The sequence below is a fragment of the Glycine max genome, chromosome 18 (assembly GCF_000004515.6).
Source record: "Glycine max cultivar Williams 82 chromosome 18, Glycine_max_v4.0, whole genome shotgun sequence".
Classification (NCBI taxonomy): domain Eukaryota; kingdom Viridiplantae; phylum Streptophyta; class Magnoliopsida; order Fabales; family Fabaceae; genus Glycine; species Glycine max.
Window position 1 is genome coordinate 12,773,414 of NC_038254.2, and position 24,045 is coordinate 12,797,458.

At 35.1% G+C, this 24,045-nt stretch overlaps 2 pseudogenes; both read left to right on the plus strand.

Annotated features, from left to right (window-relative positions):
• Positions 1-5,887: 5,887 nt before the first annotated feature.
• On the plus strand, positions 5,888-6,482 carry LOC100819806 (uncharacterized; annotated as a pseudogene).
• A 6,143-nt stretch (positions 6,483-12,625) lies between these two features.
• LOC106796885 (protein ALP1-like) lies at positions 12,626-13,673 on the plus strand (annotated as a pseudogene).
• Positions 13,674-24,045: the final 10,372 nt, after the last annotated feature.

Consider the following 24,045-nt stretch of genomic DNA (forward strand, 5'->3'; position numbering starts at 1 on the left):
TCAAGTGCTCATGTATTGTAGCATCTATAACTTTCTCTCATCTTAGCATCTTATTTTTTTTTCCCACTAAGAGTGTGTTTGGATGAAAAAATTTAAAATTCTGAGAAATTTTAAACTCTAAGAATTTTAAATACTTCAATTGAAATTCTTTTAATTTCAAAATTTTGTGTTTGGATAAAAAAAATTAAAATTGTGAAGGTGAAAGAAAATGAATGCAAAGAGAAGAGAAAATATGATTGATGTGCTTCCAAAGAGAAGAATACTGTTGCGGCATGGGGAGTCGCAGGAGAACTGGGACATGGCAGCGTACACCACCACACCCGACCACAGCATTCAATACGGCGCAAGGCATGGCCCAGGCCTTTCGTGCTGGCGAGTACTTCCGCCGCATGATGGGTAGCGACAACTACTCCCCGACTGATGGGTGTAGTTTTGCGTGTTCCCTTACGCCCGCACCCGATCGACGCTCCACGAGCTCAGACGGTGTTTCTTGAAGAAGATGATCATCGGCATGAGGAAAGAGTCGCGAGTTCGAGAATGAGATTTCGGAAACTTTCGGGTGGAAGAGAGGATGAAGGTTATAAAGGAAATACGCGAACATTTTGAAAGGTTTTCTATGAAGAAGAGAATTTCAATTTCTCACTTTTTAGAAGGAAATTAAAATTCCACATTTTTAGTTGTTTAAAATTATGTTTTAAAATTCCAAAAAAATAAATTCTTCATAAAAAAATATTCAAACAATGAATTTTAGATTAAAGAAATCTAAATTCTCTGGTAAATTACTTTCCTTAGTTAAAATTCTCTATCCAAACACACTCTAAAGGAAAAGAAGCTTTTACTAACATATTTCTTTCAGAGGCCATTAGGGGAAACTACCAGAAACTCAGTTTTAAAATCTGGCTCGACCAGACCAGTCTAGATTAAGAACCAAGCACCTAACTGATTTGAGTCACATATCGAATCAGACATGCACATAATCTGGAGGTAATGTCATCAAATCAGCCTTAAATTGGACTTAGCCGGCAAACCCAGTGATGACCCGATGCTGGGCAGACCAATTTTGTTTATTGTGAGTAATAATGAGTGGTCCAAGGTTATCTGGCTGCACATACACAGTCTCCAGGATCCATTGTAGAAAGTTGGGTCTGTCACTATTGATGCATGGTCTCCAAGGCGAGTTGTTGCTTGGCTTTTGTTGCTCCTAATGAAAATGTTAAATGTTAAAAAGTGCACTCTCCAAGGGTCGAATCTATGTCCTTAAGCATTTTTAGTGATAGAATTTAATTTGTGTTCTTAACCACTTTTAAATGAATTACTTAGTGATATGTAGGTTTTAAGAGCTTTTTGAGAGTATTTTACTTTAGTGATAGAATCCAATTATAATGTTCTTCCTTTTTCTTTCCCTTCTTCTATTTCCATTGCTTCTCTCTCAAAGTCCTTTGAGAGAAAGATGTTAAAAAAATCATTTTTTTAAACCAATGCAGATCTTCAAAGTTCTTCCACAAGAACTCTTCCTACACGTTGAAGATCCCATATTTGTGTCTAGAGGTAGATCTTGACAATAACAGATCTTGAGCTCAAGAATCTAGCTCAAGATCCAGGGTTAAAGATACTCTTAGAGCCACTCTTAAGCTTACTTACCACTCGACTATCCTATTTGTTTGTCAAACAAGTGTGAAAGTGGTACATATGGATATTTCGATCTCTATATTTCTTATAAGCGGTTCATGCGGTTTAGTAAGTGATTCATTGTTTCCACCATTAACCTAACCTAGTACCATGATTGAGTCAATATTTGGTTTGTTTTTCAATACTATACCAAAAAGTAATACAATTTCTGGCAAAAGTTATAGCCGCATAACCTTTTGGATTACTTTACCTTTTAATGGTTAATCACCTATACAATTAATTAGTCAAGGTAGGGCAAAATTAAGGAACTTGCCTGAAAATCGATCAAACTAACTCGTACATGCGTATTTTGGTTGGATAGATATGGGTTTCAGGTTAAAAAAGAAAAACAAAAGTAGTTTTATATGGTTGGTCACAGGCAGGTGCGGGTTGACAAAAAAAAAATATCATCAATACCCGCATCCCATCGAATACCAAGCAATCAAATTTTAAATGGAATAGAATATGTGTGCACATTTATTCAAAGTTTACATTTACAAGAATCATTATTAAGAAGCTTAAGAATTTGTAGAGTCTTTATTGACTATTGTGCTAGGCTAGACCCCACATTTTCTCTCACAAGTTGACAACTCAAAGTCTTAAGGTGTAATGTAAAGAAGTTTTAGCCTTACACATTCTCATTTTTCTTCTTCAATTCTTCACCTCTTCAAAAGTGACTCTTGAGCCGTAAATTCTATTGTTGCTAGGAGCTTCTTCCACCATGTTTTGCTCCTCCATTGACTCCACCGCATTTGCTCCTCCAGCTAGTTGTTATATTGTGATGTTGTGTTCTACTGTAACACACTCTGTGCACACTTTTAGTGAATAGAACTTCAAAGGCATAAGAACTGTTGTATGTGTATCAACAGTTGCCTATTAGTTTGTTATTTTCTATTAATTGTTTGACTAAGTTTTTAGGATTAGTTTTTTGTTTTATGTTACTTAGTAGTTGTTATGTTAGTGGTTTGCTATTATTTAGGAAGTCAGCTAGTATTGCTTCTTTCTGTTACAACAAATCTGTATTTAAACAGATGATCATTCAATAAAAAAGTGTGCATTCATCTCCTTTAATTTTGTGAGTTACGCTTATTTTACAATAGATTGGTATCTAGAGCCCTCTTCTTAAGAAAGACCTGTGAGTGAACTGAGTGAAACTCATCACAAAAAAAATCCTAAACACCTTGCTTTAAATCTTCTGATAAATGGATTTTGAAACACTATACACAACACTAGCACCACCTGTGTTTGATGGTGACAATTATCAAATCTGGGTAGCTAGAATGGAGGCACATATGGAGGAAATGATCTTTGGAAAGTTGTTGAGGAAGACTACGAAGTTCTTCCCATACCAACTAATCCAACAATGGCTCTGATAAAAAATCAAAAAGAAAGGAAAGCAAGAAAGTGAAAGGCAAGAACTAATTTGTTTGCTGCTGTCTCAAAAGAAATTTTCACTAGAATCATGACCACCAAATCAACATATAAAATATGGAGTTTCCTCCAGAATGAATGCGAAGGAGATGAATGGATTAAAGGAATGCAAGCCCTAAATATGGTTAGAGAATTTGAGATGCAGAAAATGAAGGAGTCTGAAACAATTAAAGAGCATGCTAACAAGCTTCTTAGCATTGCTAACAAAGTAAGATTGCTTGGTTCTAATTTTTTTTTACTTAAGAATAGTTGAGAAAATACTGGTGACTGTCCCCGAAAGATTTGAGGCTACTATTGCATCCTTGGAGAATACTAAAGATCTATCAAAACTTACCTTGACAGAACTTGTAAATGCTTTACAAGCTTAGGTGCAAAAAACAAAAATGAGGGCTGAGGGTTCTGTGGAAGGAGCATTGCAAGCTAAATTGCAAACTAACCAAGGGAAGAAAAACATGTGGCAGAAATACAAGAAGAAAAATTTCAACACCCAACAAGCAGCAGCTAACACTAGCAACAATAATGGAGAAAACAAAGGATTTCCTCCTTGCAAGCACTGTGGTAGAATGGGTCATTGTTGATAGATTGACAAGTGGACCAATGCGTCCCAAGTAGTAAAGTTAAAATAGAAGTCCGAACATCGTATCCATAGGGACTTTGTTTGTACTTATGTAGATGAATATTTGATTAAGAAAAGGATTTGGGGAGGTTATAGAAAAATAGTAATTTAAATTGACAAAAAATTAAATCAAATAAGAGGAGAAATTAAACAAGAATTTATATTAATTAATTAAAGACAGAAATGATGAGAAAATCCAATATTACTGTAAAAGGAAATTCGGAAGATGAGAATGTTGAGAACTTAGCCTACCAGAGCTACTCCTTGATGTAATGTTAATAATTTTTCTCTATTTATAATTATTCCAATTTACACCTGCATCTACTAGTATACTCTAACTCTGGTCCCCCGCATGAAAGAACCTAATTTATCTATTTTCTCTCCCAAATCCCTTTGCAGAGCTAAAATAGTAAATTGCATTAAAGATAGAGATGTATAACAAGCTAAACAAACATCAACCTATTTCTAGTGATGACTTTATTTAAATACTCTTTCCCAGTTCTATTAGAAAATAATGTTTCCCAACACTACCCCTAAAACTTACCATGCAAATGGGTGATCAAGCCACAAGCAATAATATTAAGCACAGGAAAAGATAATGAAAATGTAATATTCATAAATAGATATGAAGAGAAATTATATCAAGAGTAGTTGGCTGTCAAGTTCCCAACAAAGGGGATTTAGCCTTTCATTGTCATGGAGGCTTTACAATTGCAAGAGGGGAATATTTAGTAAAGGGGGAAAAGATAAGAAAGGGAGTGGAGGGAATGAATGATTCCCAATGCTTGTTTTTTTGCCTTCTATAAGGAATTGTATTCTATTGGAAAGATTAGTGGGCTTCTTGCACTAAGCCCGTGTTTACTTTCCTTAATTAGTAATGTTTTCCTTAATTATTTTTCTTTCCTCAATTAGCTCTGCTTTCCTCAATTAGTCTTCTTTTCTTAATTAGTTTTGCTTTCCTCAATTAGTCTTTTTTCCTTAATTAGCCCTGCTTTTCTCAATTAGCCTTCTTTCCTTAATTAGTCATGCTTTCCTCAACTAGTCTTATTTCCTTAATTAGCCCTGCTTTCCTCAATTAGCTCTACTTTCCTTAATTAGCTTGCTTTCCTGGGCTTTATTTTAGTTACTAAGCATCATACATTCATCACTTTTAATGTTCTCTGCAAAAAAACTTAAATGATATTAATTTAGCAATTATTTGCTCAAAAAGTAAAAATTAGGAGAGAAAAATTACAAATTCTTATATAATTTAACCCCAAAATATACTCATAATTAGCAGATATCAGACATCCTCCTTTCAAATGCTGGAGAAGACCTGATGTTAAGTGTGAAAAGTGCAACAAGTTGGGGCATCATGTGAGAATTTGCAAAAGCAATTTTCAACAAAAGAATGTGGCTCAAGTTGCATATCAACAAGAAGAAGAGCAATTGTTTGAAGCAACATGTTTTACAAGCAGCAGCTCAAGTGAATGTTGGCAAGTGGATAGTGGTTGTACCAACCACAAGACCCACGATCAAGAGCTTTTAAGAGAATTGGACAAATCACAAGTATCAAAAGTTAGAATTGGCAATGGTGATCTTATCATTGTTGAAAGAAAGGGAACTGTAGCCGTTGAAAGTTGTGCAGGTACAAAATTAATTTACGATGTTTTGTATGTACCTGAGATTCATCAAAACTTGCTAAATGTGGGACAATTGATTGAGAAGGGGTTTAAAGTCATATTTGAAAATAAGTATTGTTTGATTAAAGATGTCAATGACAAGGAAATTTTCAATATCAAAATGAAAGGCAAAAGTTTCTCATTTGATCCATTGAAGGAGGAGCAAGAAGCCTATCCAGTTACTGTAAACAATATAGAAGTCTGACACAAAAGATTAGGTCATTTTCATCATGCAAGTGTTGAGGAACAATGCACAATCTCACTTGACCATTATGCAATGAATGCTTTAAATAATGCAGATTATGCCATGAAGAGAGTGTCGTCAGTGTATTCAAAAGAAATGGACCAATAACTTTCATCTTATGAAGCCTTGGAGGTTAAAAAGATGGAGTTGGAGATTGAATCTCAATTTATGAATGAAGCTCATTTAGAATTGAATAATACCATTGAGCATTCAATCCAAAATGACAAAAATGAAAAAGGGATCCTTTGTAAAAAAAAAGATGTGTTAATGGGTGAATTGGAACAACTTCTTGCTTTAGTTAAACAAAACGAAATGGAGTTAGCTGACAATGACTCTAATTTAGAAGCTTTAGAAAATAAGATAAATAGTCTCTGGATTTAAAGAGATGCAGTCAAGCATTAATGTCAAGTATGACAAATTGCAATTTGTCCTTGCACAAGTGAAATTAGAGACTGAAAATTTGGCTCTAAAGAAGGAGGAAATTGATAAGTTTCTCATTCTGGAAGAAGAAATGGGAGCAAGACATACGAAATTTGCTCAAATTTCTACAAAGGAAGATGAAGGATACCGTTAAATTGTTAAAATAAGAAGAAGTTTGATGTCATCTATATTGAAGTCCAGGGAGGACAAACTGACACTTGCAAAGAACAAGGAAAAGCTTTCTCGAAATGTGAAATTGTTTCAACAGGATGTTTTTGACACAAGAGCTTCGTTGTAGTAATTATCTTCAAGAAAGTCAAGCATCTAGCAAGGTATAGCATCCTTCAAGCATATGATTATTTTCATAGATAAAAGAGTCCAAGAACTAGAAGCGAAAAAGAAAGTTGTTACTGCTGCAAGAAATTTCAAGGAGGCTGCATGAATAGCTACTGAATCAAAGTCACTGTGTGTTGAAAAAGAGAGCAGTCAAATAGACATGGGTACAAATACATTAAATCTTGAGCTACTAAGAGAGAAACTTGGACTTGTCAACCACTGATACAAGGAGAAGTGTTGAATGTGTATCATCAATTGCCTATTAGTTTGTTATTTTCTATTAATTGTTTGACCAAGTTTTTAGGATTAGTTGTTTTATTTTCTATTGCTTAGTAGTTGTTATGTTAGTGGTTGGTTATTATTTAGGAAGTCAATCATTATTGCTTTTTTCTGTTACAACAAATCTGTATTTAAATAGATGATCATTCAATAAAAAAAGTGTGCATTCATCTCCCTTAATTTTGTGAGTTACACTTATTTTACAACAAGAAAAAATTTGTTGTTCTTCAAGGTGCGAGAATTCCACATTTTCTAACTTCAACTATGACTTGTTTGTGGCTACTACATGAAGTAATCAACATGGCTGACCCATATGCACTCCAACCTAAACCTAGTCAAATTTGAAGGTCAAATGGTTGGTGATAAGCCAAGTTTTTCATGCTTTGATTTTTAATGGGTTGCAATTTTTTCACCCAAACCTGCCCATACCCATTCAATTAGTGGCAAATCTAGGATCTTGAGTTAGTGGGAGCTATTTACATTTTTTTAAAATAATTATCATATATATGATGATAAAAACATAAATGAGAAATATAAGAATAGTGAGAAAATGGATAGTGTGTTCAAACACATAAATATAGAAGGTGGAAAATATAACCCTGTGTTTGGATGGGGAAATTTAACCAGGTAAAGTATTTCAACAGAGATATTAAATTGCCTTTCAATAATCTAATATGTTTGGATGGGTTATTTTAAAAGTAATTAAAATGCTATCATTTTTACAAAGTATTTTAATATACTAATTTGAGAAAATTTGAAATTCTCATTAAAAAGCAAAGAAATTAAAATTCCTCCCCGTATCCCTCTCTCAGCACACCACACACCACGAGCTCTCTCTCTCATCGCACACGCACACCCCGAGCTCTCTTTCTCCCTCTCAGCACACCATCACAAGCTCTCTCTCTTTCCCTCTCAGCAGCGTCACGAGCTACCACACTCCCTTTCCGTGGCTTTTCTTCCTCTCGCTGGTAAGTTCCTCTCTCCCTCGCTCATCTCTGTTTTTTTTTCTTTTTTCAAGTTTATGTTTGTTTGATTTTGATTTCATTTTTGTAGTTATAAGGGTTGCTTGATTTTTTTGATTTATGTTTCGTTTTCTATTTTATTTATTTTGTTTCCGTGATTTTGATATGTTGGTGGGTGTGAATTGAATGGATTTGGAGTTGAGATAGATTGTGAGCACCATATGTTTGTGAATATGCATCAAAGAGAAATAGAGAAACAAATCTATTTGAATTTCTTGAACTGTATGATTTTCAACAGAAAATCATACAAGATTTGACACAAGATGCTTTGAATATGAATAATATGGTTATCAGGCTAACATGCGATGTCTATCAGATACTAGACAAACATTACCATTGCATTTCAAAATTAGAGAATAGATATCATAGTTATAATATGGTTAATATGAGTTTGTCACATTATTATCACAAGTTTTTCTTAGTATTGGATCTGACAAGCGGTTTGCAAGATGAGGAACCATGCATAAAACAATTTATAAAAGAACTCCCAAAGAAAATATGGCAAAATTACCTTAACTGCAGTTTCAGCAAGATTAACAAGCTCAATAGGTAGCTTGATCCAAACACCATCTTTTCCCTGCAAAGCTTACGAAATTTAATAAAGGCTAACTAGAGGTCAGAGGTTTTCATTTTATGACTGAATAAATTTTAGGCAAGAACATTATGTTATGCAGGAAAAAAATGATAACATTCATAAAGATAAAGGGTTATACACATACATAGTCACATTCAAATAAAGGTTTGAAATATTGAGTAAATGCAACAAAAAGTACCATTTTAGGCTCTTGATCATAATGTTTACCTGTTGCTTCCAATGTAAAAGTGAAGATCTAAGCAAAGTAGCAAAATCTTCAGAGTCCATAGGCTCCTTTAAGTCCACAATGACTCCTCCATGTACATCATTGGTGGCAGGGAGAATTTTAATACTTAAATTCACATAGTCGATCCCCTAACAGTGGCGCTGCACTAGCTAAGACTAACATGGGCTAAACTGCATCATAGATAAAAAATGATAAAGTCCCAAAGAAAGTTAAACTAACATGAAAAAAATTTGAGAAGTTTAATACTTATGTCACATCTACTTCACTTTTGAAATTCTTTCTCTATTGCACAAATGGTCTCATTCTAGAAATAGTGCAAAGCTGTATGAATCACAAACCTTCACGTTGTATTGGATTCACAAACTTGTACAACTGCATAGGTGACTCCACCTAAAGCTTAATAGGAAAAGTTTTGGTGGAAGTCTTCCTATAGATTGTGAAACCCAATAACCTTTTTTTATCCAAACCTGCGTTTTTGTTTTGGAACTTCTTGATAACATAGTAACTAACAACTTTCAATTTTACAATTGGTTTAAAGGCAGTTCAACTGAGTCTTCTAATTCCCAAAATCCATCACAGAATATGCACAGTTTAAGTGACAAAATACCATTTTCACATCATTTTATATTAGTTCACTCCAAAAGTTCTCACCGAAATAGAATAAAGAAAAAACATAATGCAAATTCTGAAACACTTTCCAGTCTCAATCAAAGGCATATTCAATCTGAGAGACAAGACAACACAGCACAAAAGCCAAGATGGCCTGACACAAACAAGTTTCATAGGTAACTAACTAGAAACAGCTATCACAACAGTGTGACCAAGAAGAACCACACCAAAGAAGATTACCTTGAGAGAACAAACTCAAAAAGAGATGAGGATTAACTGAAAATGAAAAACTTGACGATGTAAAGGCTAAAGTTTGGAAATGAGTAAAAGGGGACCACAGTGAATATACACAAAGATAGAGCACTAGATAGTGGACCTTGGAGAGTTACAAGTGATTAGGTTGCAATTTATAACAAGCACACTCACTCTTTTGAGTAACTTCATGAGTGCATGGTGACTAGGTTCTACTGCAACCTTTTGTGAACCAAGGCTTTCCATGTCATGCCTTCAATTCATTAGGAGCCGCCCACTTGGTAAAACTTGGTCACTGATCAGAGTAGTGGCTGGTTGGGTAGTTAACAACACCTCCTTGAAGCAAGTATGGACAAGTTTACCCTCTTCTTAAGGCACATGATTTTGAAAATGTTATACCTTTGTTGTGTACATATATATTTTTCAGCAAGTCTGTGTTTAGAGTTCAAACCTTAGAAGACCATTGACCCTTTTGTGAACTCATTCATGAGTTTAGGCACATGATTTTGAAAATGGTATGTATCCCTGTGTTGTGTGCACTTTTTTCAGCAAGTCTGTGATCAGAGTTCAAACCTTTGAAGACTCATTGACCCTTTGTGGTCTCATTCATGAACCATGAGGTTGTTTTGTCCTCAAAATACTGTCCCAGCATTTATTTATATAAACAAGGATGGGACAGAAAACACTAGGGAAAGGTGGAAGATGAATAAAGGCAAGTAAATATATTTTATTTGTATAAGTAAATAGTAAAATTACATACTAAAGAAATATGTAATTGGTTAAGACTTAAAGAATTAAGAACTAGTTACTAATTAGTTACTTCTCATATTATATACAAGTCAACAAGCAGATGTTTGATCTAATGATGTTAGTCATCTCAATTAATTCTATTTTTATTATCTTCTCTCATACTCTTTTCTCTTTTTAATTTACTAACATGATATTAGAGCTAAAAAAAGTATTAATTATTTAGTTGGTTCTCATTTATATAATTATTTTCTAACAAAGTTTGAACGGTTAATTTTTTTTATTCATACGAATCAAAGATAAGTATCATAAATTTACAACAATTCATACATCCTAAATCAATCAATACAAAGCACCAAATTCATTGATTTCCATTATTAATAAATTCATGAGCTTTTTCTGTTGAAGCAGTGTCTGCATAATAGTATGATTGGTGTTGGTTGGGAGTTGATACATTTTAAGCATATAACATATATGAGGGGAAGATGATATGGAGGGATTTATCAGAGGTATGAGACAGTTTGTAAGCTGGTCACACTTGGAACAATTGCTTAGCCTAATACACCAAATTGAACTAGTGGTGGATCTAGAACCTAGGTTAAGGAAACAATTTATTTAAAAAAATGTGGATTTTGCCAAAAAAAAAACTGTGGAATGATATTTATCTATTCTTTAGGCTTTTGTAAGGGATTATTTACCCTCTTTAAATTGTTTTCTAAAATAGAAAGGGGAATTAGCAATAACAATTGTAGCATTGTGCAAAATTGGTAATTAACAATTTACATTATTTTCATTTTGTTAATTTCTTGAGTTGTGCACAAGAAGAAAATATTATTAATTTCTTGGTCTTAAATTCATAGTTTTCTTCCTCTGTGCGAATATTTAAAAGGGGTGTTGATTTTGGTACATGGTAAGAGGTATCGTATATACTGATTTCGAGGGAGATATGATGTTAATTTTGTTAAAAGGCCAACGTGAAGCTTCAAGTGTATCCTTATTATGCCATTGAGAAACTGAATTACCAGTATGAACGTTCCAAGCTAAGGTTTTATTGGAGATATTCCTTATTGCTTAGGTTTGCATATCATATCCCAAAAAATAATAAATTTATGATTAAATAATATAAACATATTAAAGTACAAAGAAATAGACATAATATTTATATATCATCTCTATATATTATCATCTTTCCATTTTTTACAGCTATCTTTCAATATTTTTAATACTCATTGATATATTGAGAAATGTTTTAAAAAGTAAAATATTGTATTTGGGTTAAATTCTTATTTTAAGCATATTACATTGGTTGTGTGGAAATGGATCAGTGGAAAAATCAATATTACAAAAGAAATGTTCATGGAAGTATGCTAATTGATAAGCAATAACCTGATGGCATTGATGGGATAGGTTGGTATTGCTTTTTGATGGCAGCTATACCATGATGGCAATGATAAGCAATACACGTTGGAGGATTTATTGGTTTCTAAGGTAGCGGGTTAGGACTTAGGATGTAATACTTATGTAATCTCTCTTAGGATGCAATAAGGGCTTTTTAATAAGTGCCTTTTGTTTTAAGGTTATTGTTTATATTCGTGTATATATCCATTACTCTACCAATACTAGGAACTAGGAACTACTTTGCAATATATTTTACCAAAAGATATTTATACTAAATACCAAAAGTATAACAAGAATCATATGCTGCATATATTTCTCCTACACTAATTAAAGATAATATAAGATAGAGTTTTATATATACAGCCACACTATTAGTTAATAATAGAATATGAAATATAGTATATTGCTCCTAAATAGATTAATCTATATAAAATTAATAATAATAGATTGGTTGTTGTTATGCCCTTCAGCTTTGGAGTAAGGTTGAACCTGGTCAAATGTTACCCATGTTGTCATTGTTTTGTGATCAAGTTACACATTTGTATTTGTAGGCCCAAAATAGCTTTTTGGTACAAGTGTTAACTTGGTCTGGTCTAATATCAATATGTACACAGGGAGAGAAAAGAACAAGGCATGATTTAATAGTATCATTGTTTTTAGTTGATCATCTTTGTATTGCACTAGTACCATTGTTTTACATCTTTTACCTAGATATTTGTTTTAAATCTCCAAATAATATATGCACATATTATCTTATATCATTATCATGCAGTTTGGATTGAGAAGAAATGGATCATAGCATAGTTGATACTGCAATGACTTCAAGAAAACGTAAAAGAGAAGAGTAGAAGAAGATAATCTTATTAGTTGCTGCTTGTGTTGTTCATATGGTCATTGGTGTAGTGACATGGTATCATAATAACTATTTTGTTAAGGAACCAACCCGTAATTGGGAACTAGAACGTCACAGGTTCCTTAATCGTCTTTATAGAGGAACAAATAAAGATTGCATTGAACAATTGAGGCTTAGTAAAAATGCATTTTTTAACCTTTGTAGAATTTTACAAGAAAAGGGTGGATTAGTAAGAACAAGAAATGTTCCAACAACTGAAGCAGTAGAAATGTTTTTACATATCCTTGCTCACAACCTAAAATATAGGGTAGTGCAATTTAGTTATTGTAGATCTAAAGAAACCATAAGTAGGCAATTCAATGATGTCTTGAGAGTGGTAATGAAAGTGAGCAAAGACTAATTGAATTTTCAACCCTGTACTTTAGAAGGTGCGGAAGCAAACAAGTGGAGATGGTTTGAGGTAAGTTTATCAATTGTTAGGAGAAATTAGTTAATTATAAAATTTTCTTAGAATCTAAAAAAATGTCTTGTTTGTAGAGATGTATTGGAGCACTTGATGGGACTCATATTTCGGTTAGAGTTTCTCCTGATGAGAGACCTAGATATCGTAATAGAAAGGGTGATGTCTCTACAAATGTGTTAGCTGCTTGTGGTCCAAATTTAAGGTTTATTTATGTGTTATCTGGGTGGGAAGGGTCTGCAGGAGATTCTCGAGTATTACGAGATGCATTACGTCGTCAAAACAAACTTGAAATTCCAACTGGTAATATTTCTTAGAAATAATTTTTTTTTCTTTTTTTTTGGTCTAGTTTAAGTCTATGTTTGTTATTTTAAACATTGTAGGTAAGTATTTTCTTGTGGATGCAGGATTTACCAATGGTCTGGGGTTTTTAGCACCATATCAAGGGACTAGATATCATCTCAATGAGTGGATTGGAAACACCCCTCAAAGTTACAAGGAGTTATTTAATATTCGTCATGCAAGTGCCCGAAATGCAATAGAAAGGTCATTTGGGATCTTGAAAAAAAGATGGAGTATATTAAGAACTCCTTCATTTTTTGATATAAAGACACAAATAAGAATTATCAATGCTTGTTTTGTGTTACACAATTTCATAAGAGACGAACAACAAACTGATCAACTTTTAGAAGTTCAAGACTTAGAATTTTTATCTGTTGTTGATGAAGAGTTAGTCCATCAATCAAGGGAAGAAGTTCAAAATAATGTCATAGATGATATCACAACTATTCAAGCTACCGAGGAATGGACAAGATTTCGAGATACATTAGCTATGAATATGTTTGCTAACTATTAAGTTTGGAGAAACTTTGATTAGGGATAGTGATGCAAGCTCCATTGGAGCTTGTAGGCCTAGGATCTTCTTCATCAATGGATTCCTTTGCTTCTTGGAAGATGAATGGCAGCGGAATGGAGAAAGGGAGAGAGAGAGGAGACGCCACTTCAAGGAGAAGATGAGTCTAGAAGAAGCTCACCACTATAGGAGGCCATGGATAAGAGCTTGGAGGAAGAAGGAGATGAATGAAGGGAGAGGGAGAGAAGAGCACGAAATTTTGTGCTCTAAATGAGCTTTGAAATCTGAAGTTTAATATTCAAATGATCAAAGTTGAAAAAAATGCACACACATGACCTCTATTTATAGCCTAAATGTCACACAAAATTGGAGGGAAATTCAAATTTCACTTGAATTTGAAATTGAATTTGTGGAGCTAAACTTTGGAGCCAAAATTTCACTAATTATGATTAGTGAATTTTAGTTATGGTTCAGCCCACTAATCCAAGATCAATTCCAAGATTCTCCACTAAGTGTGCTTAGGTGTCATGAGGCATGAAAAGCATGAAGGACATGCACAAAGTGTGACTATATGATGTGGCAATGGGGTGTAGTAAGCAAATGCTCACCTCCCCCTCTAAAATTAATTGGATTGGGCTTCTACCAATTCAATTAAATTTATTTCCAACCACACACATCAAATATCCACTTAGTGCATGTGAAATTACAAAACTACCCCTAATACAAAAACTAGTCTAGGTGCCCAAAAATACAAGGGCTGAAAAATCCTATATTTCTAGGGTACCCTACCTACAATATGGAGCCCTAAATACAAGGATCAAATATAATGACATCCTAGTCTAATATGTACAAAGATAAATGGACCCAACCTTGGCCCATGGGCTCAGAAATCTACCCTAAGGTTCATGAGAACCCTAGGGCCTTCTTCAGCAGCTCTAGCCCAATCTTCTTGGAGCCTCTTGCTCATGGTTCTAGTGGTTGGTCCCTTCCTAGGGAGGATTGCATCATCCCCTTCCCCTTGAAGAGGATTTGACCTCAAATCTGTTAGTTCCTCCTCCTCAATATCAGCTCCACCTACAAAAGGAGTTAAATCAGAAATGTTAAAAGTGGTGTTGACTCCATACTCTTCTGGGAGGTCCAACCTATAGGCATTGTTATTGATCCTCGCCAAAACCTGAAAAGGTCCATCCCCTCTAGGGCTAAACTTGGATTTCCTTTTAGTAGGGAATCTATCCTTCCTAAGATGGAGCCAAACCCAGTCACCCTCATTAAGAACTAGCTCTTTTCTTCCTTTATTGCCTTTAGTTGAATACACCTTTGTTTGGTTCTCTATTTGGTTCTTAACCCTCTCATGCAACTTCTTTACAAATTCTGACCTAGATTCCCCTTCTTTATGTATAAAAGAAGTGTCCAGTAGGAGGGGAATGAGGTCTAACGGTGTTAGGGGATTGAACCCATAGACAACCTCAAAAGGGGACTGCTTGGTGGTTCTATGAACCCCCCTGTTGTAGGCAAATTCTACATGAGGAATATACTCATCCCAAGACTTATGGTTGCCTTTCAGAAGAGCCCTTAAAAGGGTGGATAAAGACCTATTCACTACCTCTGTTTGCCCATCAGTTTGTGGATGACAAGTGGTAGAGAAAAGAAGTTTAGTTCCTAGCTTAGCCTATAAGGTTTTCCAGAAGTGGCTAAGGAACTTAGCATCTCTATCTGACACAATGGTCCTAGGCAAACCATGGAGTCTCACAACTTCCTTGAAAAAGAGTTTTGAGATGTGGGAAGCATCATCCACCTTGTGGCATGGTATAAAGTGTGCCATCTTGCTAAACCTATCCACCACCACAAAGATAGAGTCTACACCTCTTTGGGTTCTAGGAAGCCCAAGGACAAAGTCCATACTAATGTCTACCCAAGGTGCAGATGGGATGGGTAAGGGTGTGTATAGCCCATGAGGCATCACCCTAGACTTGGCTTGTAAACAAGCCACACACCTAGTGCAATGCTTATGGACATCTTTCTTCATATGGGGCCAATAAAACTTTTCTTTGAGTAAGACAAGGGTCTTGTCTATCCCAAAGTGGCCCATGAGCCCACCCTCATGGCTCTCTTTCACAAGTAATTTCCTAATGGATCCTTGGGGTATGCAAAGCTTTCCCTCTTTGAACAAATACCCCTCAGCCAAATAGAATCCATCTTGGGCCTTTTTCCCACAACTCTCATAAATGGGAGAGAAATGTTCATCTAAAGCATACAAGTCCCTAATATTATCAAATCCTAAAATTTGAGCTCCTAGGGAGCAAAACAATGTGTGTCTCCTAGAGAGGGCATCAGCTACCACATTTGTTTTTCCCTTTTTGTATTTGATAACATATGGAAATTGCTCTAGGTACTCTACCCATTTTGCATGCCTCTTGTTTAACTTGCTTTGCCCTCTAATGTACTTAAGTGATTGATGATCACTATGAATGACAAATTCCTTGGAAACAAGGTAATGTTCCCAAGTTTGGAGGGCTCTTATTAAGGCATAAAGCTATTTATCATAGGTGGGGTAGTTGAGGGTGGCACTATGAAGTTTTTCACTAAAATATGCAATAGGGTGCCCACCTTGTAACAATACAGCTCCAACTCCCACTCCAGAGGCATCACATTCTAGCTCAAAAGTTTTAGAAAAGTCAGGAAGAGCTAGAACAGGTGCCTTAGTAAGCTTTTCTTTGAGCAAAGCAAAGGCTTGCTCTTGTTTTTCACCCCAGGTAAATGCCACATTCTTCTTCACCAGCTCATTGAGAGGTGATGCAATTGTAGAGAAATTAGGAACGAACCTTCTATAGAAGCTTGCTAACCCATGGAAGCTCCTAATATCTCCCACACTTTTTGGGGTGGGCCATTCTTGGATGGCCTTGATTTTCTCAGGGTCCACTTGGACCCTATTTCTACCAACTACAAAACCTAAGAAAACTATATTATCTACACAAAAGGTACACTTCTCTATATTTGCATAGAGGGTGTTTTTCCTAAGGACTGAAAGAACTTGTCTGAGATGTCCTAAGTGATCATCTAGGCTCCTACTATACACTAAAATATCATCAAAATAAACAACTACAAATCTACCTATGAAATCCCTTAAGACATGATGCATAAGCCTCATAAAGGTGCTTGGTGCATTAGTGAGCCCAAAAGGCATCACTAGCCATTCATACAAACCAAACTTGGTCTTGAAAGCAGTTTTCCACTCATCACCCTTTTTCATCCTGATTTGGTGATAACCACTTTTAAGATCAATTTTTGAAAAGATATTGGCACCATGCAACTCATCAAGCAGATCATCAAGTCTAGGAACGGGGTGCCTATACTTTACAGTGATGTTGTTGATGGCCCTGCAATCTGTACACATTCTCCACGTACCATCCTTTTTGGGCACCAACAACACTGGCACAACACATGGGCTTAGGCTCTCTTGGACCCAGCCCTTCTCCAACAATTCTTTAACCTGAGACTCTATCTCCTTAGTCTCCTGAGGGTTAGTCCTATAGGCTGGCCTATTAGGAAGGCTTGCTCCTGGGACTAAATCTATTTGGTGTTCTATTCCCCTTAAAGGAGGTAGCCCAGGGGGTATCTCTTTGGGAAATATATCACCAAATTCATGTAAGAGTTCTTGGACCTTTGGGGTTAAGGTCTCAAATGTAGGAATTGTGGCAGTGCTAAGGGATGTTTCCCTTGATAGGAGAAGGTAGAAAGATTGTTTAAGAAGGAGTGCTCTTTTAATATCACCTTTTGTTGCAAAATGATTTTCCTTCTTAACAATCTTCTTGGAGGAATCCTTTCCCTCTTTTTCCTTCCCCCTGGCCTTTGAAGACAAGACCTTACTATCCTTCTTTTTCTTTTGTTTTTCTAATTTTTCTTCCTCATCCCTCTTATCTTTCATAGTTAGTTGATTTTTGGCCACCTGTGAAGGTGTTTGGGGATGCAACACAAATTTAGTGCCAAGATGGGTGAGGGTAATCTCATTAGTTAGGCCATTATAAATGATCTTCTTATCAAATTGCCACGGCCTTCCTAAAAGAATATGTCCTACCTCCATGGGAACTATATCACAATTAACTTCATCCTTATATGTCCCAATGGAGAAAGGTACCTTCACTTGTTGGTTAACTATCATTTCCCCTTGCTCATTGAGCCATTGAAGTTTATAAGGTTTTGGGTGGGGAATGATAGTGAGGTTCAACTTGGAAACTAATCTTGTGCTACAACAATTGCAACAAGATCCACTATCCACAATGAGAGAACAATTTTATCTAAAATTTTGCATCTTGTATGAAAGATGTTCTCTCTTTGGGATTGAGATAGATCACAAGATTGACCTCCAAGGAGCCTTCTAACCATTAAGAGGTCACCTTCTTCATGAGGGTAGACTTCCTCACTAGACTCTTCACCCCTTACTTCATCTTCACTTCCACTAGAGGAAGGGCAAGAAGTAGTCTCCTCTTGACTACTATAAATGTCTTGACCCCTCATGATCATGGTTTTCTTTGTGGGGCATTGAGAGGCAATGTGACCTCTCCCAAGACATTTGAATCATTTAATGTTGCTAGTCCTTTCTTGGGAACTAGTCTTAGGGGTGTATTTCTCTATGGTCTTACCCTTATCTTCCTTGGGTTTTGAAGGTGCAGCCCCTAAAATTTCATGGGCTTGGTCCTTCCTTGGATAAGAGTGAGAGCCATAAGATTTTGAAGAAGGCTTTCTTTTAAGTTGTTGCTCCACTCTTATACAAAGTTGGACTAGCTCATCTAGGTCCCTATATGGAAGGAGTTCAACCTTGTCCCTCACTTCCATATTGAGCCCACTAAGGAACCTAGCTATGCTTGTTCTTTCCTCCTCCCTAAGTCCAGCTCTTAAAAGGAGTAGTTCCATTTGTTGTCTATATTCTTCAACACTCATAATCCCTTGTCTAAGCCTTTGGAGCTTGTCCATAAGCTCCCTTTCATAGTAGGAAGGAATGTGCCTCTTCCTAAGGACACTCTTAAGATCATTCCAATACTCTACTGGAGGATCCCCATGAATCCTTCGTTCTTTAACAAGGGAAGTCCACCAATAGAGGGCATACCCTTGAAAGCTAAGCGTAGCCAATGGAACTTTTCTCTCTTCGCTAATATGATGGCAAGCAAAGAGTTGTTCAACCTTCATTTCCCAATCTAAGTAGGCCTCAACATTATCTTTTCCGTGGAAATATGGGAGGCTAATGTTAACCTCTTGAGGCCTTCTATCCTTTTCTCTTCTTTGGGAGTGATGTTTAGTATGTGAACTATGACGCCCTCTATAATAGTCGCTAAGTTCTTCACTTAAACTCTTGCAAGAGTCATGACTACTATAGGAGGCATGTTTTTCTCTTTTCATTTCTTTCATTATTTTTCTTCTTTCTTCCTCTCTTATTTTCTCTCTTTCATCTTGACTTATTTCTTCCACTCTTTTTTTACCTTTTTCTTTTCTCTCTTGTTTTTCTTTCCACAACTTAAGGGATCTCAACTCATCTAATATCTTATACAAGGGGTCCTTAGGAGTAGAACCCTCACCATTAACACTAGATGAAGAATGAAGACTCATGTTGGTTCCTAAGTTATGGTTCTTTCTTGTTGGGGGTTTGAAAAAAAGGTAAAAGAAACTATGGTTAAAACTAGCCAAAATAAACACTAAAAAAAGGTGTGAAAGATAAGGTAAAAACTAATTGGTAAAAGGAAAGCTATCTAGGCGGTTTGACAATGGAGGGTAAAAGAAATAAGCTATGAAAGTAAGCAAGAAATTAAAGTGCAAGAAATGCAAACTAGGCGGATCCTAAGAGTGTTTGGATGACCTCATTTAAGGTTCCCAACAAAACACTCACTATCCTAAGGGAAAATTGCCTAAAATTATTACACACAAATGGAAGTAAGGTGACCTAGCGGAGGCTCCCAACTTACTTCCAATGAAAGGCCTTTTTGTTACAAAATTTGAAAGCAAAGCAAATTGCCAATTACAAAATTACAAAGAAAAAAGTCCTCAATTGTGGTGGCTATTCTCTCTTTAGTGTTTCACTCAATTTGGAGTGCTTCTTAGTCCAATAGCTCTTAAGGTGGTTGGCCCCTTGCTTCTTGACTCAAATTCTTCAAGATATGGCACCAATCCTCCTTTCCAATTCCCTATATGGCAACTCACAAGCAAGGAAACAAAGAGACAAGCAATAACCAAAGACAAAAAAAAAATGAAATGAAAGCTAAACCAATAGAGTTTTAACAAGACAAATTTCCAAGGATTATTCAACAATTAAAGCAATGGAAAGCACAAAAAAGCAAGCTAGGACTCAAAGAGAAACCTAGAATGGCTCTAGAGTAGAGTAGAAAAACTAAAAAAAAAATTACTCAAGAAACCTCTAGTTTTGGCACTTGTTTTCACAATAATTTTCAATTGAAATTTCAGAACTAGGATTGGTATAAAATAGGCACCAATTATAGAACAAATTTTGAGCCAAAACAACAAGCACACTTTCCTTTCACTTTTCTTTTTTTTCCTGGACACTGATTTTTCTGCCAACTTGTGAGATTTTTCTTATTTTTTCCTTTAATCCAAATCGCTTGGTTCTTTTTTTATAATTTTGGTCCAGATGTCTAGAAAATTCAGTAAAAGTTTCAGCTCAAAAAACGTAGTGACCAATTCCCAGTAATTTATACAAGTTCGTATGTTCAAGCTGCCAGCACCAGCGATTTCAGCCTAGAAATCAAGAGTAGTGTTTATGTTGCTTAAGGCTTGGATAGTTACAATTTGTGTTTGCTTATGCTCAATTATCTTGAATAAAACAATTAAAGAGAGCTTAAGACTTATTTTGATTCACAAATCCAGCCACAACTCAGCACCACAACTCAACTTCATCATAGGCATCATGTAGGAAACTTAGAAAGCAAAAAAAAAGTTCAAGAACAAGACTACTTCTAGGAATTGATTTAGAACATGTTATGAACTAAATAACATGCATGAATTAGACTCAAAATTCAAAAGATAGGCTAAGAATGACAAGAATACATGAACAAATATATCTAGAATTCAATCAACAAAATAAAATTCAACACAAACTTAGAACATAATGTGACAATTACTATGACTAAACATGACTCTAAGACAACATGGATTAAGTGATTTACACTTAGATTTTTGTGTTTTTTTTTCCTAATCAATATTTTGGAACAAAATTTAGATCTAAAGGTTCAGCACAAGAATATAATGAATGAAAATTGATAGAACCTAAAATCAACACAAAAACAAGATTCAAGAGTAGATCTACAAAATTTGAACCATAGAAATGCAAAAACAAGTGTAGATCTAAGATTTAATCGGTTTATTTTTTTTTTGAATCTACTCTAAACAGCACCAAACCACAAGACAATGGAGGATATACATGGAGAATAAGATGAAGAACAAGGAATTAAAGAGAATTCACCGAACAAAAAGATAGAGGAAGCAAAAGAACATCACCTAGATGAAGATGCTCTGATACCACATGATGCAAGCTCCATTGGAGCTTGTAGGCCTAGGATCTTCTTCATCAATGGATTCCTTTGCTTCTTGGAAGATGAATGGCAGCGGAATGGAGAAAGGGAGAGAGAGAGGAGACGCCACTTCAAGGAGAAGATGAGTCTAGAAGAAGCTCACCACCATAGGAGGCCATGGATAAGAGCTTGGAGGAAGAAGGAGATGAATGAAGGGAGAGGGAGAGAAGAGCACGAATTTTTGTGCTCTAAATGAGCTTTAAAATCTGAAGTTTAATATTCAAATGATCAAAGTTGAAAAAAATGCACACACATGACCTCTATTTATAGCCTAAGTGTCACACAAAATTGGAGGGAAATTCAAATTTCACTTGAATTTGAAATTGAATTTGTGGAGCCAAACTTTGGAGCCAAAATTTCACTAATTATGATTAGTGAATTTTAGTTATGGTTCAGCCCACTAATCCAAGATCAATTCCAAGATTCTCCACTAAGTGTGCTTAGGTGTCATGAGGCATGAAAAGCATGAAGGACATGCACAAAGTGTGACTATATGATGTGGCAATGGGGTGTAGTAAGCAAATGCTCACCTCCCCCTCTAAAATTTAATTGGATTGGGCTTCTACCAATTCAATTAAATTTATTTCCAACCACACACATCAAATATCTACTTAGTGCATGTGAAATTACAAAACTACCCCTAATACAAAAACTAGTCTAGGTGCCCAAAAATACAAGGGCTGAAAAATCCTATATTTCTAGGGTACCCTACCTACAATATGGAGCCCTAAATACAAGGATCAAATATAATGACATCCTAGTCTAATATGTACAAAGATAAATGGACCCAACCTTGGCCCATGGGCTCAGAAATCTACCCTAAGGTTCATGAGAACCCTAGGGCCTTCTTCAACAGCTCTAGCCCAATCTTCTTGGAGCCTCTTGCTCATGGTTCTAGTGGTTGGTCCCTTCCTAGGGAGGATTGCATCAGATAGTTCTTTTTTAAATGTAATTTGCTATTGCTGACAAACTTTGTGTGCTTTGTTACTATTGTACTTTTCTATTGAAGATAGACTTTTATGTACTTTGTTATTGCATAAAAACTTTGCTTGAAATATTTTCTATGATTGTGCAGTGGACTAGTCAAATGAATAAAGTAGGTCATATCTAATATTTGTTATGTGCAGGTTGAATAAGTGACATTAACTTCAATGGAGTCATCTAATGAAAAAATGACGGACAAAAGAAAAGTTTTAGGAAAAAATAATGAGGAAACAAGAAGTTATTTTACATGGAATCTGGAAATGGAACGTGTATTGGCTGATGTACTTAGAGATCAAAGGAATTTGTGCAACAAGGGTGGCGGAGGTTGGAAAAGGTCAGCATTGAATGCTGCAGCCGCAATATTGTCTACAAGCTTCAATGTTAATGTCACATAAGATAATGTCAAAAACGGTATCAAATTATGGAGATCGTGGTATGGTATTGTAAGTGACATCCTTGGCCAGAGTGGATTTGATTGGGATGGCACTAAGCACATGATCACAGTTGACAATGAAAATGCTTGGAATGAACATTGCACTGTAAGTATTCTTTAATATGTTGCTATTTGTTATTCAAAGTAGATTGGATTTGACTTTTTCTTTTTTTTTCCCAGTCGCATAAATCGGCTAAACCGTTTCGATTCAAGGTGTTTCAAAATTGAGATGATATAGTGGATTTGTGTGCTATAGATAGAGCCACCGGTCATGGAGCTGAAACTGCTATGGATGCTGATGAAGCGATGAGTAGAGAAACAAATGAAGTGGAATTCATGGGGTTAGGTGCTACTGCCATAGATTTAGAAGAACCAAGCTCTAATACAAAAGGAAAAAAACAAGGTTCGACCTCTTCTGGCACACATCCTCACAAGAGAAAGATGGGAGAAAAAGAAGGAATAATAGCTTCTTTGGATAAAATGGCAAACTCTTTTAACCGAATGGTAGAAAAAATGGATGGTAAAGTTGATGACGAAGATATTCAAGAAGTATTACGTGAGGCAACTTTGATACCAGATCTTAATAGACAACAATGAGCTAAAGCTATTAAATGGTTAGCTGACGATCCAAAGCAGTTAGCTATTGTGAAAGCCCTTCCAATTCACCAAAAGACAGATCATGTTTTAACACATCTTGGAGAATGAAACTTGGTGAGTAACCTTTTGTCTACATTTCCAATTTCAATTTTCAAATTATAAATTTGTGTCTTTTTTATGCCTAATTGAGCTCATATTTTCACTATAGTTATTTGTCTTTCCTCTTGTGACTTATATTATCTTGTTTCTTCTCCCCTAAATGACAGCATTGGATGTTAATTATTCAGGTTCCTCGACCTTTTACACTTGATGATGAGTGAAGATTATGGAATGAAGAACATTTTTTTTTTTAATTTGGACCTTGTAATTCTTGTTTAAGATCTTTGTTTGGAACTTGATTAATTAGGACATTGTAATGCTTGTGTTGATTAGTGTTTATGCGTTGGTGCGTTATTAACAATTTGAATTTTCTTCCTGTACAAACAATGAAATTAATATAATTTGAATTTTGTACGAGATAATTGTCCTTAAATTACATAATTATTTAATTTTAATATGTTTTTTTAAAATTATTGCAAGACTAGGTAATTAATTTTTTAAACAAGAATAAAGAATTAAATATCATTCATCTTTTAATTTTGCAGTATTGTTTAATCCAAGTTTTTTTGTGTTACTACAAGAATATTGTATAAGATTCAAAATTGTTTAGCATTAAAATTATTTTGATTATTTAATTATTAAATATTTAAAAAATTTATTATTATATATTTTATAACATTAAATTTAT